Source organism: Triturus cristatus, chromosome 3_1, assembly GCF_964204655.1.
Source record: "Triturus cristatus chromosome 3_1, aTriCri1.1, whole genome shotgun sequence".
In the NCBI taxonomy this organism is placed as follows: Eukaryota; Metazoa; Chordata; class Amphibia; order Caudata; family Salamandridae; genus Triturus; species Triturus cristatus.
The window spans coordinates 310811922-310830671 of record NC_140583.1 but is presented as its reverse complement, the minus strand read 5'-3'; the positions used below and the strand labels follow the sequence as shown (position 1 = coordinate 310830671).

The following is an 18750-nucleotide window of genomic DNA, read 5'->3' as shown; positions in this document are numbered from 1 at the left end:
GCCCTGTAGACACCCCCTCCCTCCTGTGGTCTGTGCCTTCTCCCTCCATGTTACCCTTCGCCCCTGCCCTTCCGTTGTCAGTGGTGCCTATTGCAAAATGCTGGTTTGATCTCTAGTCTCCTAGTGTGCCGCTCTGCTACCTCCCATGCATGTACTGACGCGGGGGTTCGGCCCCCTTGGTGTGACGCGGGGTCCTGCTGCGTGCAGTTGCCCTGCTGTATGTGAAACCTGACCCTCAGCAGGACGGGCCCTGTACCTCTGTGGGTGCCACTCCCAGCTCACATTTCCGGATTTACACCTCTGTTCCTGTTCTGGGTTCCGTAGTTAGAGTTTCTTTCCGGACCGTTTAGTCCAAGAAGTTCGCTTGGAACTAATCAGTGTCGTGAAAGTCTGGGATAGTTGGCATGTAACCCGACAATCTTTAATCCTGTACAGGAAGAGAACGTCTTCATCTAATGCTAGTTTTTGACTAGGCAGTGATCTTTCTGATCTTGGCTTCTTTGCATTAAAAGTAATGCATGGCCTGAATGAAAGTACTGATATGCAGATTAATCTGATAGGAATGCCCTCATTTGGTGGGAATGTCTTGTTCTGGGCATCCTCCAATTGAAAGGTGGTGCTGTGGTAGAATTTCCTTCAGTCTGTGGTACACCCTTCTCTTGCAAACTGCCAAAATGTGCCAGCAAAGACAGACGACTACCATAAATAACCGGACTTTACCAGGATGGTAAAGTGCATTTTCCTCACTTAAATTTCGTAGTATAAACTGAATAAGCGGTTGGTAAAAATGTCGTAGATTAAAACTTCTGAGTCATTATAAGTTTTATTAATGCCAGGTGGGACAGCATTCTTTTCCAAAAAGCTCTTATCTAGTTTGTATGTTTGGTCCAAGATGAAGATGTTCAAGTCGCCAGAATATGGAGTCCCTAGTTCTAAGACCTTGTGTACTTGCCCCAGATGTGCAGCATAAAGACAGAGGCGATGAAAAGCAGACTCATGACCAGCACTGGAACAGGCCCGACTTTCAGACCAGGCGAATCTTCTGTATAGAACCTCCACATGCCTCCTGTGCCCGCTGAGGTCGTTCGGGCAGCACTCCTAGTTCCACTGCTGGCATTTTTTTTAAACTGAATAAGCATTAGTAACAGGAATGACTTGGTCTAACGCAGCATGTCATGCTCACATGGTCGGACTCCTGTTATGACACGTGGCACTAAACAAGGTGCCTCTAGGAAATTGCACTTTTTTCTAGAACTGCAACATGCATCACGTATGGAAGGACAGACTAGTTTGAGGGCAGGCACTGCATGGGTCCCAGAGTTCTTAACCAGCCACTCAAGTGGGAAGGCGCATTGGGTTGGGGTTCTTCAGGGCGGGACTGGCTACCGGGCGTTTGGTAGTGCTGAATAAGCTGGGGGCTGATTTCGTGGAGGGGGACCTGCATGTGCTTAAAACTATTTTTTTTTTTTGCCTGGTTTATTTAGAAGCATGAGCAGGTCCCATCAACCAGTGGCTGAAGTTGGGGGGGGGGGGGGCGTGAGGGGGAGAAGTATGGGAACTGTGGGCAGAGAATCGGAGGGAGGAAATAACGGAGGACTGGATCAGTGGGCGGAGTCAAGTGGCCGGAAAACCCAAAACATCCCAATTTTTAGTATTTGTTTGACATTTCACTGACCAGTTACAGCTTGTTTAATTCAGCCAATAGATACACATGATTATTTAAAGCTTAATGTGAGTAATTTACATGAATACATTCACAAAGTGGGATATGGTTTGAATCACAATGTCCCACATACACTTAAAAGTGAAAGTACAAGCTATTTGTCAAAGAGCCATTGTGTTTGTCGTCAGCACTTAATTTTTTCCACGAGCAGTTCAAACAAATGGCAAAATATACCAGTTTTCAAATGTTTTCTATATAATTATGGTTCTGCTGTATTTGACACAATACATCTGCTAGATAGTCTGACAATTTTAACTAATTTGTTTGTAGCTGAAACGGATCAAAAGTTACTAAAATGTGACCTGTTACTGCAGTGGACGGCCCTTTGCAAAGGTTGACTGCACCTTTCACTGCTGCATTTGTATGTTACACTGGTACTAATGAGGCAACACTTTTCCAGGAACTGTTGGCATGTGTAAAAGTCAAAATAATTATCAGTAATTCTCCAATATTGGGGTGTCTTTCATAGATTCACATGCTTTAATATTCCCCGTCTAAGTGGGAGTCCCACGGTATATAAAGCAATAAGTGTCATGTATATACATAACCACATAACCACATAATAGCATATACAAAAACTTTATATATATATATATATATATATATATATATATATATTCAAAATAACATATCAAGTGAAAATACCATAGGATAGTATTGACACATAGGAAAGCATTGAGAAAAAATTACTTTACTGACATATCCATGTCGTTTTATAGTCCAAACTCTTGCCAATCGGGCGCAAGCACCCTCTAGAACCTTCTCAGAGGCTCAGTCCCTCAGATTTTCTACCGCACGTCGTGTGAAGGGAGTCTCCCTGAGCTCTGCTCAGTCTTTGGTCTGAGTTTTTCTCATCATGTCTTCAAGTAAGAAGTCTCTTTTCCGTCCTTGTTCATCTTGTGGGAAGTTAAGACTTTTTTCTGAGGACCCGCATGAAAAATGTATCTGTCTTTACCCTGACCATAAGGTGGCCAACTGTAAAATTTGTTGAACTTTCTCTCAAAAGACTTTGAAGGACAGGGAGGGTCGCCTATTGTGGCTTCAAAAACTGAGGGATACGGATAACCCCCTTTCTGAGGTGGAAAGTGTGGCCTCTGTTCGAACAGGAGTCTCTTCCAAGCGTAGTAGTGTTCAGGACTTGCCGTCTCCCTTTTTGAAAAAGAGACTTCATCTTGAGGTGTCTGCAGGCCAAGTCTCTGTTACTACGCCAGCGCCCCCGAGACCTAGCTCTCAGGCGTCTGACTCCGTCAGCGCATGTTTCTAGTCAAAAACGCGCAAAACAGTCTACGGGCCCCTCGACGGCCCCTCGGTCGACAAGATCTGCAACTTCATCAACCTCGTCGACTGTCGAGCAGATTTCCTGCGTCGTCAACATTTTCACCGTCGACAGTGGTGTGCGTTTTTCCTAAAGACTATTTCGTCGACTATTCCACTATCTTCTAAGTCGACGACTAGGAAGCTGGCGCTTCCGTTGACGTCTAAAGCTTCGTCGACGATAATGAAGAAGTCCTCGCCGCTGACGCTCACATCGTCGACGGCGGGGTCGTCGACAGTCTCGTCGGCGCGAGCTTCGTCGACTGCACCCTCGTCGACGGCGACTTCGTCGACTATCGCCTCAACGACGGAGGTGTCAAATTTTGCAACTATGCCTTTGGTGCCAATGTCTACGCCAGGGTCGGTGGACATCACCTTGCTGCAGCATCGCCATGCTGTGCTGGACTCTGTCATGATGCCACCGGTCACTCGGCCACCTCATCAGCTATTCCCCTCGGTTGATGAGGAAGTTTCAGATTCTGATGATGTTCAGTCCTCTTTTCGAGATGCTCGTAGTCCTTCTGAGCTTCATATTAAATGCCAAGATTTCGAGGAGGATGACTATTCGCAGGACTATTACTGTCAGGAGCAACATCCCCCTGCACGTTCCTATGGCGCAGCTTCCTTTGTCGCTCAGCTCCAACCTTCAATTTATGTTGGAAGATTACAATCTGCGCTTTCCGGCTTCCTCTCATAGTTCTCCACGTGAGACGCCATCTGCCGTTCCGTCTACTCCTGTGTTGCCAACGATGCCGACACCATCCGCACCTGCATTGGTTCCCCCTGCAACAGAGGAGGTTGTGGATAATCTGGATACGGAGGAGGGAGAGCTTCATGATGATGTACTCTATGGCGGACTGGGATGACTATCAAATCAATTCGCCCGCATCACCTCCAACATCGCCAGTGACTTCACCACCTGTCGACATAACCGGATTCCATCAACTGATGGAAAGGGTGGCTCAACGTTTTCACCTTCCCATGTTGGTTAGGGAGGAGGACTGCTTTCTGTACGACTTCAAGTCCCAGACGCAGAAACAGGTACGGGCCGTGCCCATTATAGACTTTATCTGGAACGAGGGCATTAAGCTAAAACGCCGAACTCCATCCCGGCAGTACTCCCGCGACTGGAGAAGTACAAGGCCCAGGACTCTTCTTACCAGCTTACTTAGTGTCTCAGCCTAAGCCAGACTATCACCCAGGCGGTGCAACGTCGCTCCAAAAATCCATCGTCTCCGCTTTAGTCACCTCTGGATCGTGACGGCCGCAGCCTGGATGCCATTGGCAAAAAGTTTTCGACCATGGCTTCAACGGTCTGAGCAGCAAATTCTTTGGCCATCCTCTGTCGTTACGATCGACAAATGTGGTCGGACATGGCAGCTTTGGTTAAGCTTATCCCGTAAGACTCTAGAGCAGATGCTCTAAAGATCCTGTGAGAGGGCATCCTCAGAAATCATCGACTGCTCCGTCGACATTGCCTCCATGGGTTTTCGTCAATTGGCTGGAGCGGCTGTTTTAAGACGACCGGGTTGGCTTCGTTCCACCTCTTTCCGTCAGGAGGTCCAGGCCAAGATTCTGGACATGCCGTATGATGGAGAATCATTGTTCGGCCAGCATCTGGAGGACGCTTTGCAAGCCATCAAGAAGGACACTGAGACGGCTCGCTCCCTCGGCACTCCAGTTCCGGAAGCAGCCCTTTCGGGGGTGCGCGCAGCCGCGGCACCTCTTCCTTTCGTGGGTCTTCTTCCCAGTACCGCTCCTACAACCAAGGACAACGTTATTCCTCACAGCCGCAGCAGTCTGGCAAATCTTATAGAGGAAGATCCAATTACAGGGGTAACTCTTCCAAAAAACAATGACTGTGTACATCAAGGGTCCCCTCTTTCCAGTTTTCCCTTTCTCCAGTTGGACGACGAATCTCCCAGTTCTTTTCGAGTTGGTCCTCAATCACTTCGGACCGCTGGGTTTTGGACATTTCAGGGGGCCATGCCCTAGAGTTTGTAAAGGTTCCCCCACACACCTCTCCATCCGGACCTCCTCCCGCTCACCTTAAAACTTTTCAACCAAATCCAGATAATGCTCAAAGGGGCTATCTAAGTGGTTCCGAAATCACAAAAGGGGTTTGGGTTCTATTCCCGTTTTTTCCTCATACTAAAATCTGGGGAATGGCGCCCCATCCTCGATCTAAGGTCTCAACAAATTACTCAAGGACCAAGCATTCCGCATGTTCATGCTGAAGGACATCCTTCAATTCTTCTCTCTGGGCGATTTCATGACTACAATCGACCTTCAGGATGCTTACTTCCATGTGCCCATAATTCCACGCCACAGGAAATACTTGCGTTTTCTTGTAGGTCACAGGGATTTCCAATTCAAGGTCCTACCCTTCGGCCTCCGCTCCGCGGGTCTTCACAAAGATCCTTGCCCCGGTGGTGGTCCATTTTAGACTAACGGGCATACAAATATTCCTGTATTTGGACGATTGTCTCATCAAATCTCAATCCTCCCACCAAGCGGCCCTTGATACTCAGCGCTGTCTCACTCTGTTTCAGTCTCTGGGCTTGTCGATCAACTTGCAAAAGTCTCAGCTCATGCCAGCTCTGTACAAGACCTTTCTTGGCGCTACCATCGATACGAGCAGGGCTATGGCCTTTGCCTCTGCAGAGCGGCAAACACTAATTCGACAGCTCGCAAGCTCCATCGCAGCAGGAGTTGCTCCTCCTCTCCCAATGCGAACCCCTCCTTCACCCGAGGCCGGACCTTTTAACTATGAACGACTGGCGGATATGCCATCCGAATCCCAGTTCATTCAGCTTGTCGGCTTGGAACCTGAGCACCTTGAATTTGCTCATTTGAACATTCCACCGGCCTGCAGGGAGGTGTTGGCTAGGGCGAGGGCACCCTCCACAGTGAAGACTTAGAAGCTAAAGTGGAAGTGATTTTGTCTTTGGTGTGCATCGGTCCACATACATCAGTGCACGCCTCCCCAGAACACATTCTGCCGTTCTTCCTGCAGTTGGCGCAGTCTGGACTGTCACACTACCTTAAAGGTCTTTCTAGCGGCAATATCTCACTTTCGGCAGGACGGCTCGTCCTCTCTATTCATCTAGAGTAATACAGCAATTTTTCAAGGATCTCTTCCGAATGTTCCCGCCCATTTGGCGTCCTCCACCCACGTAGCGTCTTAACATCGTATTGGCTCAGCTCATGAAGGCGCCCCTTTGAGCCAATCCATTCGGCGGATTTCAAATTCTTAACATGGAAAGTGGCCCTCCTCCTTGCACTGACTTCCTCCCGCAGAGTCGGTGACAATCGCACCTTTACAATACAACCTCCGTTTCTTCAATTCAGATCGGACTGTGTAATTCTCCGCACTAATCTGGCTTTCATGCCTAAAGTACCATCCGATTTCCATCTCAATTAACCAGTAATCTTAACCTTTTTTCCCGCATCCGCAGTCTCCAGCGGAACAGTCTACACTCTTTGGATTTAAAGAGTTGCCTTAAATTCTACATCAGCAGAACACAATCCTTTCGCAAGTCGGATCAGCTGTTTGTGGCCTACGGACGCACTTGTAAAGGACAGTCGGTTATCAAGCCCACGATTGCACGTTGGGTTTCTTCAGCAATCTCCTTTTGCCATCAAAGGGCTGGCAAGCCTCTTCTGGAGTAAGGGCTCATTCTACAAGAGCAATGTAATCTTCCACTGCCCTGTTCGCTGGTGTACCCATCCATCAGATTTGCCGGACAGCTATGTGGTCCAGCAGGCACACGTTCACGAAGCACTACTGCCTGGAGTCGATTAATGAAGCGGACACGGCTGTGGGACAAGCAGTTCTACGGAATCTGTTTAAATAAGGTGAGCCTCTACTACTTCCCTCCTGTAGGAGTAGGGTCTGCTTTCTATGTTCACCCCCACTTTTGCTTTTGCTTTACTGGTTTTCGACTTGGATGTGGCTGTGGGCCTGCTAATCAGACCCACAGCCCTGCTGTTCTCTCTAAATTAATACTATGTACTTTAGGTGCATAACCCATTTGGATAGGATCACCTTATTGGCCCCTGTACAGTGTACCTTAGGTACCCAGGGCATGGGTGTACCCTAGGCCTACCAGGGGCTGCAGCATGTATTATGGCACGCCTGGCCTTCCATTATGACACAACTGGCTGATCACTCAGCTGGGGCAAGGTCGTGTAATCACCCCTTGCTTAGGTGTAGTATTCCTATACCTACCTTGTATATAGACACGTGTACCTATCAGCCACTCCTATGGCAGGCCTTAACAATCCTGGAGGCAGAGTGCTTGGTAACATGTGAGATAGTGCTCTAGCATGAGCTGAGCCTGTCTGCAGCTTTCAGAACCATGTCCTTATAGCTGTTCTATGATATAGCCTACCATATACTCTTAAAGTGCCTTATCTTAAATGGTTATGGCTTTATCAAAACATGTCGTGTAAGGTGTCTAACACTTTAAAATAATACCCCATCCCATTTCTGGTGGTGAGGATATTATCCCTCCCTTCTAGCGGGGGAAGACATGTTGAAACCTACTTACCCGGTTAAAGTTAACCAGAGCCCCAGCATCACAAAATGGATGCTGCTGCCACGACACAAGTCTGACCTCCTGCTGCTGGGAGTGAATCCGGCCAGGGAGGCTTGGACAATAGGTTTCCTGCCTTGGGAGGTGCGAGCACCACCCCAGACAGGCCTTAGTGTATTGGGGCAGGGAGGGATGAAAGACGAGACACTGCCTGGGGCACACAAGGTGTCCCATGTATAGTCCAGTTCAAACCGGTGCTGGGGCACTCCAGCCCCAGTCCTGGTGCGAAACTGGACAAAGGGAAGGGGGGTGTAACCACCCCCCTCCCAGGTCCCACCCATAAGGCGTGACCTAGCAGGCAACCCAGCCCCCCAGATTAGTATAAGTGTGGTAGCTGGGCCCCAGGAGATTAGATTATCCTAAACCTGCAACTTGAACAGAAACTCTGGACCTTCGACATTCGACGAAAGAAGAAGACTGAAGAATCTCCCTTGTGGCCAAGGAGTGGCTACCCTGTGCAAACAGGCACCATCAAGAGACTTACCCTTTGCTTTGCTGAAGTTCTACGAGGGACCGACTGCAGAGCCTGACCAGAGCCTTGACTTCCAGACTTCTCCGACCCTGATCCACAGCCGAGCTGAGATCCGTGGAGGCGATGAGAGACGTGGGACCGGCTACCTGGGAAAAGTGGCGAGTATCTTCCAGCGCAGCTTCTGAGGCACCCTCGAAGTTGTGCACTGGGGATTGAGAAGCCCCAACCCCAAGCACCATCTGCACCAAAGATCAGCCCCCCACACTACGAGTCCTGCGTGGGGCCCTTCTGCATTTTCCTGCTTGCCGCATCTGTCCGGTTGCTTACCCGTTGGCTAGCGGCCTTTGCGACGACACACCTTTGAATTTCCACTGCTGGTTTGGCTCCTCCAGACTGGCTCCTGCTCCTCTGCAAAAGGGAAGCACCCCAGACCTTCCCGGTCTGCACCAGAAGCAAGTCCTCCATTCTTCGTGGGTTCTGCTTGCCAAGGCTTGGTGAGTCCTAGTTCGACTTCGACGCCGCCGACAGCAAGAGCCTTCGTGGGACAGCTCGCCTCCTGGTCCTGGTCATCCTCTGTCTCCTGGTACCCGTGGCTGCTGCGACAAGCTTCACCTTCACCTGCATCTTCACGACATCGCCTGGTACCTTCCTGGTTCCACGTGGTCACTGGCTAGTGACCCAGACTCTGTCCCTTCTGCTTGCAGGTATCCTTCCTTCTTGATCCCGGCCTTGGGATCCACCGGACACTCTTCACTGACTGCCTGTCAGCAACTTTCCTTCAGGCATCCATAGAAGTCCACGACGAAACCAGACACAAGTTCACACCTATGCACCCGCAGCCCGTGGGCTAGGTAACGTGGGTACTCCGGTGCTCACAATGGTATTGACTATCCTAGGGTTCGAGGCATGTGGGCTGCTGAATTCATATCTGTGCATAGATCGCCGCCTAGTGTTGGGTCCGGATGTTTGCACGTTGTTGTCCTGGAAGAGTCTTCGAAGTATCCTGGGATAGGTGACTCCTCCCCTGGACTACAGTGCGCATGGGCATCCTCTCCATCCTCAGATTGTTTTTTCCGCCATTGGGTTCGGATGTGCTTATCTTGACTCAAGTTAGGAAAAACTCTTTACAGGCCAAAAGGCCTTTAGTTCGCGTCTGTACTGTTCCCGATCGGTATCGATAGTATATTGTTAGTTTACTAACTTCCAGAACCAACTTTTTCGCATTTTCCCCGACCATCGACCCTTCATCGACGATGGAATCGAGGACACCATTCAAGCGGTGTCCGGTATGCAATGCGAAATATCCCCATATCGACGTCCATCCGGTGTGCAACAAATGCCTTTCACCGGATCACGACGAATCTACATGTATGGCCTGTGCCCGATTCCGATCCAAGAAGACTCTTCGGAATCGACGAGCAGCAAGACTCGAAGCGCAGCAAGCGGCACCTGCCCCAGCCAACATCTTCAGCGCCGAAGACGAAGATGTCGAAGACGTGGAGAACCTACCCTCCAGCCCTGCTTCCGAACACGACTCCGTATCGGAAGACGTCGAAGAACAACTCTTTTCCAGAGATGAAGCCGACACCGAGGTAGAAGACTACAATGAGGCCTTAGGGGCCGAAGAGAGTAGCTCCGGTGACGAGCAAGGCCTACCCGTACAGACTGAGGATATCCCAGTGAGCCAGTCTATGGATCCGGTCGAGGGATCGCCTTCGGGCCTTACCCAAGACCTATCCCGCAGTTCTTCGGCCCCGCCTTCTGGCCCGGCCTCGGACATTCAGCGGCATCCATTACTACCCAAAAAGGCTGGTTTCCTTTCTTCGAAACCGAAAGCCGCATTGGTTCACCAGAAACCGAAACCGAAAGTAACGCTGGTCGGATCGAGGCCCACCACACCTTCGACGCCAGCAAAAGCCGTCGGCACCAAACGAGATTTCGGTGCCGAGCTTGCAGCAGCCGACGACACACGGAAAAAGAGCTTCGGTGCCACCAAACCTCCTCGGCTACCGGCACCGACACAATCTGCTCCGACCCCACAGGTCAAACTGCCTGCTGCGTCGCACCCCGCTTCGACAGCACCACCAAAGGCACACTCATCAAAGACGTCGACTGCCATTGCTGCCCCTCGACTCGATGACTCGCCGGCACCGAAGAAGTCCACGCCCGCCTCTACGGAAACGGCCGGCACGAAGGACTCGATGGCACTCCAGGTGCGGACCGTTGCTGCGCAACGCACCAAACACAAAGCAGTCCTCCAGGACACGTCAGGCTCCGAGCCGATAAAAGCTCAAACGACCTCTTCGGCACCGACCAATATCACTTTTGGCCTGCTGCCATCCACGGCCCCATAACTGTTCCAGATCAGAACACGGGTCACCCACACCACGTTCACGGCTGCCGAACGCTCTCCTGCAGAGTCGTCTCCGTCACATGTCATCGACGCCGACACCGGCAGGGTGGTGCTCCACAAAAGGAGAATAACTTCAGAGTCAGCTTTGGACTCCTACCGGATCCCACTTAAGAAAAAGCTGCCGGTGACTTCGGAACCAGTTCTTTCCGAACCTCTCCACTCCTTTTACCAGGATCCACAGTCCTTCTCTCCCACACACTCCGACACTGACGTTTTGGAGGACTACATGGGTGACCACGTCCCCTACCCCGGAGAGATGGACCCTGAAGGCCAACAGGACCCTGACCAAGCTTGGGATGACCCTGTAGACTCGGGTGCACCTATGGATACACAGGACCAGCAACTCTATGGAGCAAAAACATCTCCCACAGAGGACACTGCCGCATTCAACGCCCTAATTGAACGTGCTGCGGCCAATCATGGGGTGCAACTCCACTCTGACACCGTGGAGGATGACTCTCATGGACACTTTCGCATCCTCAGAAAGGAATATAAAAACTCTACCCATGTTGAAGGGTGTCCTCAAACCAGCAAAGGACATCTTCAAAGAACCCACCAGGGCAAGAGTAATAAACCCCAGAATCGACAAATACAGGTCGGCGCCTGGGGACCCTACCTACATTAGAGGCCAGTTACCTCTAGATTCCATTGTAGTTGCGAATGCTCGCAAACGGGCACACTCTCAAACAGGTGATGCTCCTCCCCCGGACAAAAAGTCAAAGGTGCTAGAGACCTCCGGCAAACGGGTTGCGGCCCAGGCAGCTAATATATGGCGCATTGCCAATACTCAGGCGCTCCTCGCCCGCTACGATCGAGCACACTACGACACACTAGAACAATTACTCCAACATCTCCCTGACCAATTCAAAGAAGGTGCAGAGATCCTCATCAGGGAGGGACCACTCCCCACAAACTCATCCATCAAGTGTGCACTGGATGCCGCAGATGCAGCTGCCAGGGCCATAAACACTAGCGTCATGTTGCGACGACACGCCTGGTTGCGAATCTCCGGATTCAAACCTGAGGTACAAAATAACATCCTCAACCAGCCTGTCAACCCAGACTACTTATTCGGGCCGGAGGTTGACACCACCCTAGAGAAAATAAAAAAGGACACGGACACTGCAGTCCATGGGGGCTCTTCAAACGCAGTCCTTTCGGAGCGGCTCCTTTCGTCGCCCCGGAAATAGAGGAGCAGGTAGAGGACAGGGGTCACAGCAAACCTACAACAAAGGCAACACACAAAGCACCTACGATAAAAACACCCGGGGTGGTTATCGTGGCTCAAGCACAAAGGGCAGAGGACGCGGTTACGGCAACACCAGGTCCTCCCCCAAGAACAAACAGTGACGCCCTCTCCCTTCCGACCACCTAACACCTGTCGGGAAGGCTACGAAGATTCCTGTCCACGTGGAACTCCATCACCACGGACAGGTGGGTCAAAGACATTATCAAATACGGTTACTGCCTAGAATTAACCTCAACTCCACCCACAATACCTCCAAACCGTCCTATGTCCTCAGAGCACTTAACGCTCTTACAGCAGGAGGTGCTAAGCATGCTACTAAAAGGCGCAATAGAGGTCGTACCCGTCCACGAGCAAGGTACGGGGGTGTACTCCCTGTACTTTTTAATACCAAAAAAGTACGGGTCACTCAGACCTATATTAGACCTGAGACCCCTGAACCGCTACATTCTCTCCAAGCATTTTCACATGCTCACTTTACAGCAAGTCCTCCCGCTGCTCAAACGGAGACTTCCTGGCCACACTGGACCTCAAGGATGCGTATTTCCACATACCCATTCACCCCTCACACAAAAAATACCTCAGGTTCACTGTTCAGGGGCAGCACTACCAATTCAAAGTCCTTCCCTTCGGCGTGACAACGGCACCCAGGGTTTTCACAAAGTGCCTAGCTACTGTGGCGGCACATCTACGGAGGCAGCACATACACGTCTACCCTTACCTGGACGACTGGCTCGTTCAAGCAAAGTCAGCCCAGCAATGTGCCAGCCACATGTCCCGCACCATTCACCTCCTTCACAGTCTGGGGTTCTCACTAAATTACCCAAAATCCCATCTCCAGCCCGCACACGTACAACAGTACCTAGGTGCGACTATAGACACTCTGGCGGCCACAGCTCAGCCAAATTTAGTGAGGATCAACAGCATGCAAGTGCTGATTTCCAAGTTCAAACCCCAACACTCCCTTCCTGCGCGAGTGTTCATGCAGTTGATAGGCATGATGGCCTCCTGCATCTTCATAGTCCCACACGCAAGACTACATATGCGCCCGCTTCAGGAGTGCTTAGCACGTCAGTGGAATCTGGCTCAAGGACAGCTGAAAGACCTAGTGTTGGTGAGCGGTCGGGCATACAACTCTCTGCATTGGTGGAATCCACAAAACCTTTGCAAGGGCCGACCGCTCCAAGAGCCTGTTCCACAAATAATACTGACAGCGGACGCGTCTCTCCAGGGATGGGGAGCTCATGTACTCCACTACAGTGCAGGGACTATGGACAACACAACAGAAGAAGATGCACATCAACCTTCTGGAACTGATGGCAATCTTCCTGGCAATTAAGGCATTCAAAGTACACTTGTGCAACAAAGTCGTGTTGATCCGGACGGACAACATGACCGCCATGTACTATATACAGAAGCAAGGAGGAACACACTCCACAGTTGTCTCATCTGGCTCAGAGCATGTGGAAGTGGGCCATTCAGAGGAACATGTTCCTCATGGCAGAACACCTCCCCGGCAAGGACAACCAGATGGCGGATCTGCTCAGCAGACACAGCCACCAGATGCACGAGTGGGAGTTACACCCATCAGTACTCCAACCGTACTTCCAGCAGTGGGGTCATCCAGAGATAGACCTATTCGCCACAAGCAAACGCAAAATGCCAAAGCTTTGCCGCCAGGTTCCCACATCCGCAGTCGCAGGGCAATGCGATATGGATGAACTGGTCCGGCAGATTTGCGTACGCTTTTCCCCCAGCACCACTGATACCGCTGGTGGCACGCAAACTCAGACAACACTCACTGACACTCATCCTGGTTGCTCCAACGTGGGCACGCCAGCCGTGGTACACCACCTTTATCGAACTTTCCGTGGTGCCGCATCAAAGGCTGCGGATCAAACACGCGCATTTAACGCAGAACCATGGAGAGATTCAGCACCCAGATCCGCACCCAGATCCGCAACAGCTGAACCTGGCAATCTGGCTCCTGAAGTCCTAGAGTTTGGCTACCTAAACCTGCCACCTGACTGTATGGACATCATTAAGGAGGCCAGGAGACCCACTACCAGAGCTTGCTATGCAGCCAAATGGAAAAGGTTCGTCATTTATTGTACTAATAATGACATTAACCCGCTAGACGCATCCATACAAAACATAATTTGTTACCTCTTACACCTATACCGATGCAATCTGGCGTACACCTCTATACGTGTCCATTTGACCGCAATATCAGCCTATCTGCAGACTAGGCAGCACCTTTCTCTATTCAGAGTGCCTGCCATCAAAGCATTCTTGGAAGGACTCAAACGAGTCATTCCACCAAGCCACCCACCGACTCAAATGTGGAACCTCAACTTGGTCCTCACACGCCTAATGGGTCCACCCTTTGAACCTCTCCACTCATGCGAGCTTCAATTTCTTACCTGGAAAGTAGCTTTCCTAGTAGCGATCACTTCTTTAAGAAGAGTTAGTGAACTCCAGGCACTAACCGTTCAAGAGCCATTTATACAGGTTCACGCCAACAGGGTCGTACTACGTACCAACCCCAAATTCATGCCCAAGGTGGTATCGCAGTTCCACATGAATCAGACTATTGAACTGCCGGTTTTCTTTCAAAACCCACAAACTGTCGCAGAAAGAGCACTCCATACACTAGATGTGAAGAGAGCCCTCATGTATTATATCGACAGGACTAAGATCTTTAGGAAGACAAAACAACTTTTCGTTTTTTTTGCGCCACACCACAAAGGTAACGTTATCTCCAAAGCAGGTATAGCCAGATGGATCGTTAAATGTATTCAAATTTGCTATCAAAAGGCTAAACGCACATTAACGATTCCCCCACGAGCCCACTCAACACGTAAGTTAGGGGCCTCCATGGCTTTCCTAGGAAACCTTCCCCTGCATGATATATGTAGAGCAGCCACCTGGTCCACTACACATACATTTACCAAACACTATTGTGTAGATGTGCAATCAAAACAGCAGGCAGCTGTAGGACAGGCTGTTCTCAAAACTCTTTTTCAGACCGCTGCAGCTGGCACTGGTAGCCGCCGCTAATAGAGGGCACTGCTATGTATTCTATGCACAGATATGAATTCAGCAGCCCACATGCCTCGAACTGAATATGCTACTTACCAGTATGCATCTGTTCTTGACATGTAGGGCTGCTGACATTCATATCGCCCTCCCTCCTCCCCGGCGCCTGTAGCAGCTGCAGCTCTCAGAATTACTGTAAGCATGGCCATCACTTTCTGTATCTACTCCATCACTGCCACAATGGCGAAAAACAATCTGAGGATGGAGAGGATGCCCATGCGCACTGTAGTCCAGGGTAGGAGTCACCTATCCCAGGATACTTCGAAGACTCTTCCAGGACAACAACGTGCAAACATCCGGACCCAACACTAGGCGGCGATCTATGCACAGATATGAATGTCAGCAGCCCTACATGCCAAGAACAGATGCATACTGGTAAGTAGCATATTCAGTCTAGTTTCTGAGTCTCGACTTTCTAGCTACTCCAGAAGTGTCCTAAAACTGCTTATTTCTAACTGCTACTGATTCTATCGACTTTTACGCATTACGCGTGAGTTTCCACTCTGCACCTGAATCCCGTGGGCCTCCCACTTCCTAACTGTTGGTACTGTAGTGTAGCCCCAGCGATTCCCTAGGCCTATTTGATTTCCATGACAGTGGTCCTTATACCACTTCTTTAGTATATGGTTTGCATGGCCCCTAGGGCCTAACTGTATTACTTACCTGTGTGACTTAATGTATGCTTGAATAAGACTGTGTTGTACTTACCTCAAATCTCAGAGTGCTGAGGGTTTGACTAGAATAAATACACTTTATTTTATATATATATATATATATATATATATATATATATATATATATATATATATATGTTGTGGTGTCCTTTCATTTGGTATTCAAGGGATTATATATGGTATCACAGCTGGCTTCACATGCCATTCAGAGTTTAGCCTAAGACTGCTCTTGTCCATGCTACCACTAGGATAGCTGGTCTATAAGGTTGACTTTACAACCAATCTCCATAAGGGTTGTTTGGACGGATATAAGGTGTACACTAGAACTAGTGACATCATACATCAGGCCAACTTCTCACACCTCCTCCTTGGGTATTCTCAATTGCGTATTAAATACATTCATTGTATTTCATGCAATATTAATACGGCCTTGTCAGCCGGTTGCTGCTTACTGCTCACTATTCTATTCAAGCAAGTGAATCTATGAAAGACACCCCAATACTGGAGAAGAACAAATGTTACTTACCTGTAAACTGTGGTTCTCCAGTATTGGTGTCTTTCATAGATTCTCATGCGACCCACCCTCCTCCCCTCAGAGGCTCTCTTCTCCTCACTCTTTTGTCACTCTTGTGCTACGAAAATCTGAGGGCCTGAGCCTCTGAGGAGAAGGTTCTAGAGGGTGCTTGCACCTGATTGGCTATAGTTAGGATTATAAAACGACAAGGGTATGTCAGTAAAGTGATTCTTTTTCTCAATGCTTTCCTATGTGTCAATACGATCCTATGGTATTTTCACTTGATGTGTTATTTTGAATTGTATAGTTTATTTGGATATGTATATGCTATCATGTATGTATATACATGACACTTATTGCTTTTTATATACCGTGGGATTCCCACTTCGACTGGGAATATTCAAGCATGTGAATCTATGAAAGACACCAATACTGGAGAACCACAGTTTACAGGTAAGTAACATTTGTTCATATATTGCATTACGCTGCAGCCTTTTTCCTGCATAATTCAGCCAATGTTGTGGCATCATTTTTTCCTCCATTACTGCATAATGCCAATGGCCCCAAAGCAGGCAGCATGTTAAAAGTGCTTGTGCATGAAGCAGAGAGACTGTGGTTTGCAAATTTAGAGGGATATGTACAAGTGAAGTGGCTGAATGAGGGCTTACCTGTTAAGATACTATGTGTAAGAATGGGCCTGCACACCTAGTTAATGTGCGATTATCTTGTGTACTCAAAAGGCTTAATGGTGTGTTTAGTGAGGTCTGCGTGCTACCTCACTAAGGGGTACCGCCCGAACACCTGGGAATAAACTATTGCGAGGCCTGGAGTTACCCAGGTCTGAGATGCACAACTAAAGTCCCTGTGTTTCAATATCGATTAATCAATTAGTTATAAAACTGTTACAAAAACTTGAGACAATGTGATCAATTAACAGTTCTTTTTCAATACATTGTATTGCATCATTTCATTGTTTAAACAGGAAATTGAACAAATTCCAATATCATAATGTTAAAATAAATGTGTACACATCTTCAATGCTCACTAACATCTTAGTAAGCGTCAAAACAAGTCCATGTTTCATCCACATTTCAAGATCAGAAAAATTCCCAAAGCAATACGGGTTTCAAAAAACCATTCAGGGTTGTTTGTCAAGAAAAAATGAAATTAATGCTAGTTTCTGTTCCCTCCAAGAGCAGCTGCAACAAAACGAAAAGTAACCAAACATGGGAACCTTCCTGTACATGAACAATCCATGGCATTTATTTTTCCATGTGTGCAGCACACATGGAAAAAAGCAAACTAGGAGAAATAAAGCATTTCTCCTAGTTTCACCAAGTTAAGACCAGGTTTCCATTGGTCTTAATTTTGCCGCTGCCTCCTATTCACGCTGCCCTTGTACATAGAGGGCAGCGTCAATCAGTGGGTGATGCGATGGAACGCCCACCGCAACATTCACTGCCCACCCTTTTCACTTTAACCATTACATGAAAGGGGGCCATGTTTACAAGGCGGCATTAAGCCACATTAAGTGGCTTAACGCTGCCTTGTAAATAAGGGGAAGCACTTATCTCCACCACAACGTCGGAAAAAGTGACTTTGTGGTGGAGATAGGGGCTTGTACATATGCCCCTTAGTTTGGTGTGCATGCAAATCCTGCATTGTCGATCCCTGGTAAATTTCAGCTCCTACTGCTGAAACCAGGCCAATGGAGGTACCAATGGGTGAAACAGACTGGCCGGCTTTAGCACTGGCAGCGCCCTGTTCAACAAAGTTTGTTGGTGCCCCAATGACCACCTCCGCCACGGATTCCCTCACTGCCACCATTTAACAGTGCCCCTCAAGTCTCCATAACCACTGTCTCTCTCATGCAATTAGTTTGCTTTACAGCGCCTCTGAAACCAGTGTAGGGTGTCAGCACTTTACATCACACACATGACGCAGAGAATCATGTGTGTAAATCACTGTATAGGAAATTTTACATAAGACTAAGGACCACAAGGTGTAGGATTCCCATGACCACCATACTAGCAGCAGTATAGTTTAATAGTGATTGGTCTGGAGAAACACAACTTGAGAATTTAAAACAAAATACCATGGTAGGGGGTTCTCTTTAATAATCAGAATTGACATCCAAATGAACACTTTTTGCAACATTAGGATAATCGGACCGGGGGTGGGACATAACAGTCTAATTTATACCTTGCAGTTTGCATGCAGCTCTTAGATGACTGTTAATAGCTCACTGTTCTATGCATATTTTAACGTATAAACTGCAAATAACAAAAGGATCTCGCTGATAAAAGCAGTAACCCACAGACCTATTTACATTGTGTGCACTTTGTGATCTGAATGTTACATGTCCTTTGCAGCAGGCACATGCCTTTGCGCTACCTTTCCACAAGTCAAAACTTCACTAGACAACTCTGACCTATCTAGAAGAACAATCACCGGAGTTATGGCATTTTTATTGTTGCACATTGCTGGAGACCAGGAAGGAGGCAGCAAGTGCATTTTAAACCATAATATACTTGCAAACATGATGGCCCCACCTGCAGTCCGCGCCCGGTACGCTTGTACAGTCCTAGAGCCGCCCTGCTCAAATGTCCTGTGACAGGGTCACTGTTGCTCTAGGATGTGCTACTTCATAGGCCTGCCTACAAGACTGGAGGAGAACTTGAGTATAGATTGTGGTGG

At 48.8% G+C, this 18750-nt stretch overlaps 1 protein-coding gene and 1 pseudogene across 5 annotated transcripts in view; one reads left to right on the top strand and one right to left on the bottom strand.

The window, feature by feature from the left end:
• Window positions 1-18750, top strand: part of CPEB1 (cytoplasmic polyadenylation element binding protein 1) — a 493259-nt gene that overhangs the window by 128726 nt on the left and 345783 nt on the right. The window lies entirely within an intron of this gene.
• LOC146860168 (protein transport protein Sec61 subunit beta pseudogene) lies at window positions 797-1139 on the bottom strand (annotated as a pseudogene).